Below are 6,127 nucleotides of genomic sequence, written 5' to 3'. Positions count from 1 at the left end.
GCACTCATCAGGCATGGTCTGAAGATGGTCTCTGCCAATTTTGGTGAAGAACAGATGAAATTTGTGACCTGCGAAAACTTGTACGTGTTTTTGATTAAATCCAATATGGCGGCCGAATCAATTACGATGACATCACAAGTTTGCTTGGGTCGGCCTAAGGACCTCCAACAGTATTATCAGACACCACTAGTGCGTTTTAATTCTAAGCAAAACTGCAGCTACAGGCCAAAAAGCATGTTTCTCAATTACAGCGCCCCCTAGAGGTCAAAGTTCACCAAATTTCTTGAGCGTCCCTCTGGTTGGATCCTGACCTCATGCACCAAGTTTGTCTTTGATACATGCAAGGGTTGCTGAGATATGAGCTCACTTCCTGTTTGGCGGCTTCGCCGCAAATTTCGATTGGATATTACGGGTGAACAGTTATAGTTCCGAAGACAAAACACCACAACTTTTGTGCGGCTTGGTCTGAAGATCATGTGTGTCAAGTTTGGTGACGATCGGACAAAATTTGTGACCTGTGAAGTTTTAGTTTCACTTTCACTTAAATCCAATATGGCGGAAAATCCATCATGGCGGAAAATGACGTCATAGGGTGCGTTGAACTCGGGTTGGTCCAAGGATTCCAACGGTACCTCATTTTTCAAAATCGGGTCAACAGGTCAAAAGTTACGTGCGTGAACGCACGTCCAACTTTGGCCTGTTGGTGGCGCTAGAGCCCTCGAGGTGCCGACATGAAACTTGGTGAAAGTAATCATGGGACTGTCTCTAATCAGTGTGCCAAATTTCACAACTTTTCACCAGACGGTTCTATGGGCTGCCATAGACTCCAATGGCAGAGGAAAGATGTTAAATAATAATAATAAGAAATCATAGAAACACAATGGGTGCCTTCGCAGCTTCGCTGCTTGGCCCCCAATAAGAAAACTAACAAACACAATGGGTGCCTTCGCAGCTTCGCTGCTTGGCCCCCAATAATAATAATAATAAATATAGCTGCAAGCAGCAATGTGGGGGCCAAGCAGACAGTTCAGCAGGCCAGATTTGCCATGCAACTCAATGCCGTGGCATCAGGCATATAGCATTAAGCAGTCACAGCGAGTTCCATGGCAAACAACCCAAGATTGGCTGAGTTAAAAGGTCAAGTTTCACATCAAAACATAGCTGATTTTGTGGGGCTGAACCAGGGCTGAGTGTCGCCGCACCCTCCCTCAGCCAGCCCACCGCCGCAATCGCCCCTGCCCGTCCCACTCCGCCCCACCCTTGCACGCACGCATTATAATGAACTGGAAGTAACTTGCTGTCATCAGTTTCACATCAAAAATAAAAGATCGACTGAGATATGATCACACTTGCTGTGATTTAAACACAGAGGTCAACACACATCAACACAGACAACACAACATGTGGTGAACACACATCCAAATTTGGCCTGTTGGTGGCGCTAGAGCCCTTGAGTGAAATTAATTATTGGACTGTCCCCAATCAGTGTGCAACATTGTATAACTTTTTACCAGACGGTTCTATGGGCTGCCATTGACTTCCTTTGCAGAATAATGCACATAACTACTGGCCAAAATATATTTTTGTCAATTACAGAGCCTCCTAGAGGTCAAAGGTCACCAAATTTATGGAGCGTCCTCCTGAAGGGGTCTGCGGTACATGTACTAAGTTTGGTTTTGATACATGAAAGCGTTGCGAAAAGTGAGATATGAGCTCACTTTCTGTTTAGCAAGTTTTTCTTCTTGTTACGTGGCAAGCATGGTATGTGGATTATGGCCACCCTGAACTGGAAGATGACTCTCACAGAATATTGAATAAAAATTAACGTTGGTCCATGTGTCATTTCCAGCTTTGGAACTTGGTGCATGGTCAGAGCTGACTGGCGCTGAAACCGAGCCCCAGTGTTCAATATGGCGTTGACTATGAATTGGCCGGATTTATTAGCCTAGTGTCTGCCATTCATTTGTATGGAGGGCGGGACTTAATCACTCTCTCCAGTTATATATAATACCCCCATGTGTGAAACAACATAAGCTTCAATCAGATGTGTTTTCAGATATATGTTGGGTGCAATAATGGTGTGACTGTTACCAAATGTTGGAGCCTATGTAATGTCAATAAAATACAAATATTTTTCTCTGACTTCATCCTTTATTCACATTTCTTTTTTTTTTAATCATGCAAATTAGGCCTACCACATTTTATGTAGATATTGCCTGATTTGCTGAGTCTGGATATGAGATTTCAGAAAACTTGCAATACAACAATGATGTTTTTTATGATAGTAAATAAGTTTCATGGTAGTTAAGTTTCATGGTGATATTTGTTTTTTAACCTATCACCTGTAATCTCTAACCTTTCCATCAAATGTATTTTGTGTTCTGTGTGGAAATATTTTTATATCGAGAATGGCAAATGAAGTAGGGACTTTTATTGTGACGAGTATCATCCAATAACTCGTCTGTGACATCTACCATCTTTCTTTTAGCTGACTACAACTGTCGAGGTAAGACGCAAAGTTAACGTCTCCAGAAAATGAATTGATATTTCTGTATATTTGGTTTTGAGCTACTTATAACAGAATAGGCACACAAAAATATGAAAATATGTCTAGCTGAGGTGCATCTGGAGAGCCACCTTTGTTAAATGTGTTAGCAGCTAACATTTTAGTGTCACACTATGAACGACAAACGTTAACGTTAAAGTTAGGCAGACAGGAAAGGTAGCGATTGTGTAAAAATGAATTAGTAACTTCAATAGCCTAACGTTACATAAAACATATTATCCTATGGAAGCAGGCAATGTGTTGAGAACTGGCCGTTATCTCATGAAATACGTTGTATCGTCGAATTAAGTTTACATCATGCTGGCATGATGCTTCACGCCATGATGCAGGCTAACGTTGTTAGGCACGTTTGATTGTGAGCAATTAACTTTGTGGTAACGTTAACTGAACTCATTTTGAATAACTGTGTTGGAAAACGTTTTTCGGTACTATAACCTTAGTTGAGTTTTGGAGTCATGTCTGATCTTGAAAGCCGTTTGGAATGCAAGTTAACTTAACCTTAATGTTAGCAGAGCCCATTTAGACATTCTCTGCTAAATCAGAGACAGACTTCTAGCAGCTAACGTTATAGCTGAAGGGAGAACATAGCAAACCCGTACGAGTTGATTAGCTGCTAAGCATTAAACAAATGTATGGCTCCGTTTTATGTACACCGTGTGTAAAGGCAGGTAACTATGTACAATTCTTAACAAATTCAGTAATTTAATTGATCTTAAATAGAGGATGTGAAGTTATCCTAGGTTAAATTGGTCTTGTTTGGGTGGAATATGTGACCGAGGCTGCTAAAATCATAGCTATGAATACGTAGGTTACGGCTAAAATACTTTTACAATTACAAGCAAAATCACTCGTTTGTAAGCTCAAAGTACATATCTATGTAATTGTAAATGCTAAGTTTGTATCTTTCATAAACTATATATGTTAAATGTTTTCCAGATTGTGGATTCCTTTTTGAGCAAGTTAATTGAAGGTAAGTGTTAAATGTTTCAGGGCTTTTATGTACAACTTCTAGGGAAATTGAAACTTTTATGCTGCATTGCCTGCAAAATGTAAAACCGTAATGCTAGTAAAAAATATGCCATATGTTTATCTGGAATAATTACAGCTGTGCTCGGCCTTGTGTATGGCATTGAAATGCCTTACAGTTCTGGACAGAAAAAATAGTATATTACACTGATATGTGCTGATTCAGAGTAATTTCTATGGCCTCAGAGTAGAAAGTCATGAGAATCACTGCAGGGACTCCTGCAGTAGTTCTCAGTGGTGATATGTGGTATTATTTGGGTTATGGATGAATGTGGTGTGGCATGCATATGAAAGCAAGGAAGGAGGATTTAAGAGTTGTAGAGGGAAACATTACTGCTGTATTGTAAGTTAATCTTAACATTTGGTTAATAGTCTGATTTGTATACCGGGATGCAGGTTGAAGTGGGTTGCTGGGCTTTGGACAGAGATGCGTAGTTGCTCATCCTGAGCTTGGATTAGTTTTATTCCTGTCTCGTATGCTTTGTACTTTAGGTCAAGAATGTGTATGCCTAACTAGGGTGTAGCTGTAAATGTGTGCAATAGGTTCCATTTCATGGTACTTGTGTGTAGGCCTAGTAACAATCCTCCAGATGTCAATTTGTTTAGCAGATTAATAATAGCTTTAAAGCTACATATCACCCCTTTTGATAAATGCAGTGTGGCCTACTCTAGCAGAAAGTGCAAAACGAAAGTAACATTTGCCTACTGCCCCCATCAAGGCAAATATTTCAAAAAATATATAAATATCCTTGATTAGACTATGTTGGTTTTTGTGGAAGAGAAAATTGGCGTTAGTCCTGGTTTTAGTAGTAGTAGTGGGCAGTATGCAGTCAGATAGGTCACCATAGGCATATTTGGATTTGCTACGGATGGATTCACAAATAAATAAACTACATTTGGCAAGATACTTGATATACAGGCTAAATGCAAATGGGCTATGCCAATGCATTATATTTTACATTAACAAAATGCAGAAAAATAGAACGGATTGAAAATAAAGTAGGCAGGTATGTCAGTCATTTTTATTCTTCGCAATTGGTGTACTGGCATGTTTAACTGTTAGCTGCAGTGCAATGTTACATTATGTGTAAGTTAAGTACAGAACCAACTGTGCAACCAGAATTTTTTCTGTGCTCTTAAATCTTAACTTGGGCGCATAAGTGCTCCTGGATTTTTTTTTTGAATGTAGAGCCCTGTCTTAAGTTCAGAAGGTAAAGAGTTTTTATGATGTAAATATGTACATTGTTATTGCCTGTTTATCAGAACTGATTAAAGTATTAGTGCTAACTGTATGAGATTTCCGATGTGTTTTCTGTGTGTTTTGCAGATGCCGTGTCCAAGCAAGCGGTCCAGGGCGGCCAAGAAGAGAGAGGCTGACTTGAGGTCCACTGAGGTCAGGCTGTTGAGCTTTACTATATGTCCTGATGTATTATGATTGTGTGTTTAATAGGAAACATGTAATGTTGAACAGTGAACACATTTGATATGTTTCTCCCAATTCTTATTTACAGTAGTTTTTATGTTTGCTTGAAATATGCCACTTACATTTTGAATGTATTTGTTAAAGGAGTATAAGTTAAAGGAGAAATCCAGCGAGTTCTCACATAGATCTACATTTCTTGAAGTCACCAAGTACTGTTGGTACGAACCAAAATGAAAGCAATCGTTTTTACCGTTAGCTGCTGGTTATAGCAACTTGAGCTAGGTTGAACTGATTGTTTTGATATTGTTTTGTATCAATGGTACTCGGTGACCTTGAGAAACAGGGGTCTGTGAAAACTCGCCGGTTGTCTCCTTTAAGAAGTTGCTGAATATTTATGATCTGAATACATATATATTACTGTCCTGAAAGTATGTGTATATTAGTTGCTTTAATAATGAAGTTGTTGGAAGAAGTATGGTATGTTAGACTTGGTCATTTATGATGGGTTTTCTGTGTTACAGGTGCCGAGCAGGAGGTCCCCGGTGGCGAAGGGGTCCTGTGACGAGGTTGGGCGTCCTCGTGAAAAAGCCCAAACATATTCTGAAAACTTGCCAAACGAACTTCCAAACAAACTTCCAAACAAACTTCCAAACAAACTTCCAAACAAAGATTCATACAAAGTTTCATACAAAAACTCCAACGAAATGCCAAAATCTCCTCTCACTCTCTCTGACTCTCAACCTCTCTCTAAGTCTCATGCTGACGCTGACCTTCAATCACATTCTGAAAACATGCCAAACCTTTTGCCGAACCTTTCGTCGAACCTCGTTTCAAATCTGGTTTCAAATCTGGTTCCAAATCTGGTGTCAAACCCTTTGCCAAACCCTTTGGCAGACAAATATGCTGACTATATGCCAAACTCTCCACTCACTCTCTCTGACTCTCTACCAAAGTCTAATGCCTCTTATGGAAATTCAGTTTCATACTGTGTGAATGAACAAACTGCAACTAATGATTGTTCCTGTTTGACTCAATCTGATGACTTTCCAGAGAGATCTGTGCTGATGGGGTCCTTTCATCAAGGTCATTTACGGTTTGGAAATGTGCGCAAC

General features: G+C 39.8%; 1 long non-coding RNA gene across 1 annotated transcript; it reads left to right on the top strand.

Annotated features, from left to right (window-relative positions):
* The first annotated feature begins 3,344 nt into the window (after positions 1-3,344).
* LOC143122431 (uncharacterized) lies at positions 3,345-5,602 on the top strand. Its single transcript, XR_012986675.1, has 3 exons — positions 3,345-3,536; positions 4,920-4,985; positions 5,537-5,602. It is a non-coding gene; the product is annotated as an uncharacterized LOC143122431 (long non-coding RNA).
* The last annotated feature ends 525 nt before the right edge of the window (positions 5,603-6,127 follow it).

Source organism: Alosa pseudoharengus, unplaced genomic scaffold (genome assembly GCF_046254945.1).
Source record: "Alosa pseudoharengus isolate Yale_2024_CS ecotype anadromous, Long Island Sound unplaced genomic scaffold, YU_APseudo_1.1 YU_APseudo_1.1_scf_14, whole genome shotgun sequence".
Classification (NCBI taxonomy): domain Eukaryota; kingdom Metazoa; phylum Chordata; class Actinopteri; order Clupeiformes; family Clupeidae; genus Alosa; species Alosa pseudoharengus.
This window is presented reverse-complemented; position numbering and strand designations above follow the sequence as displayed.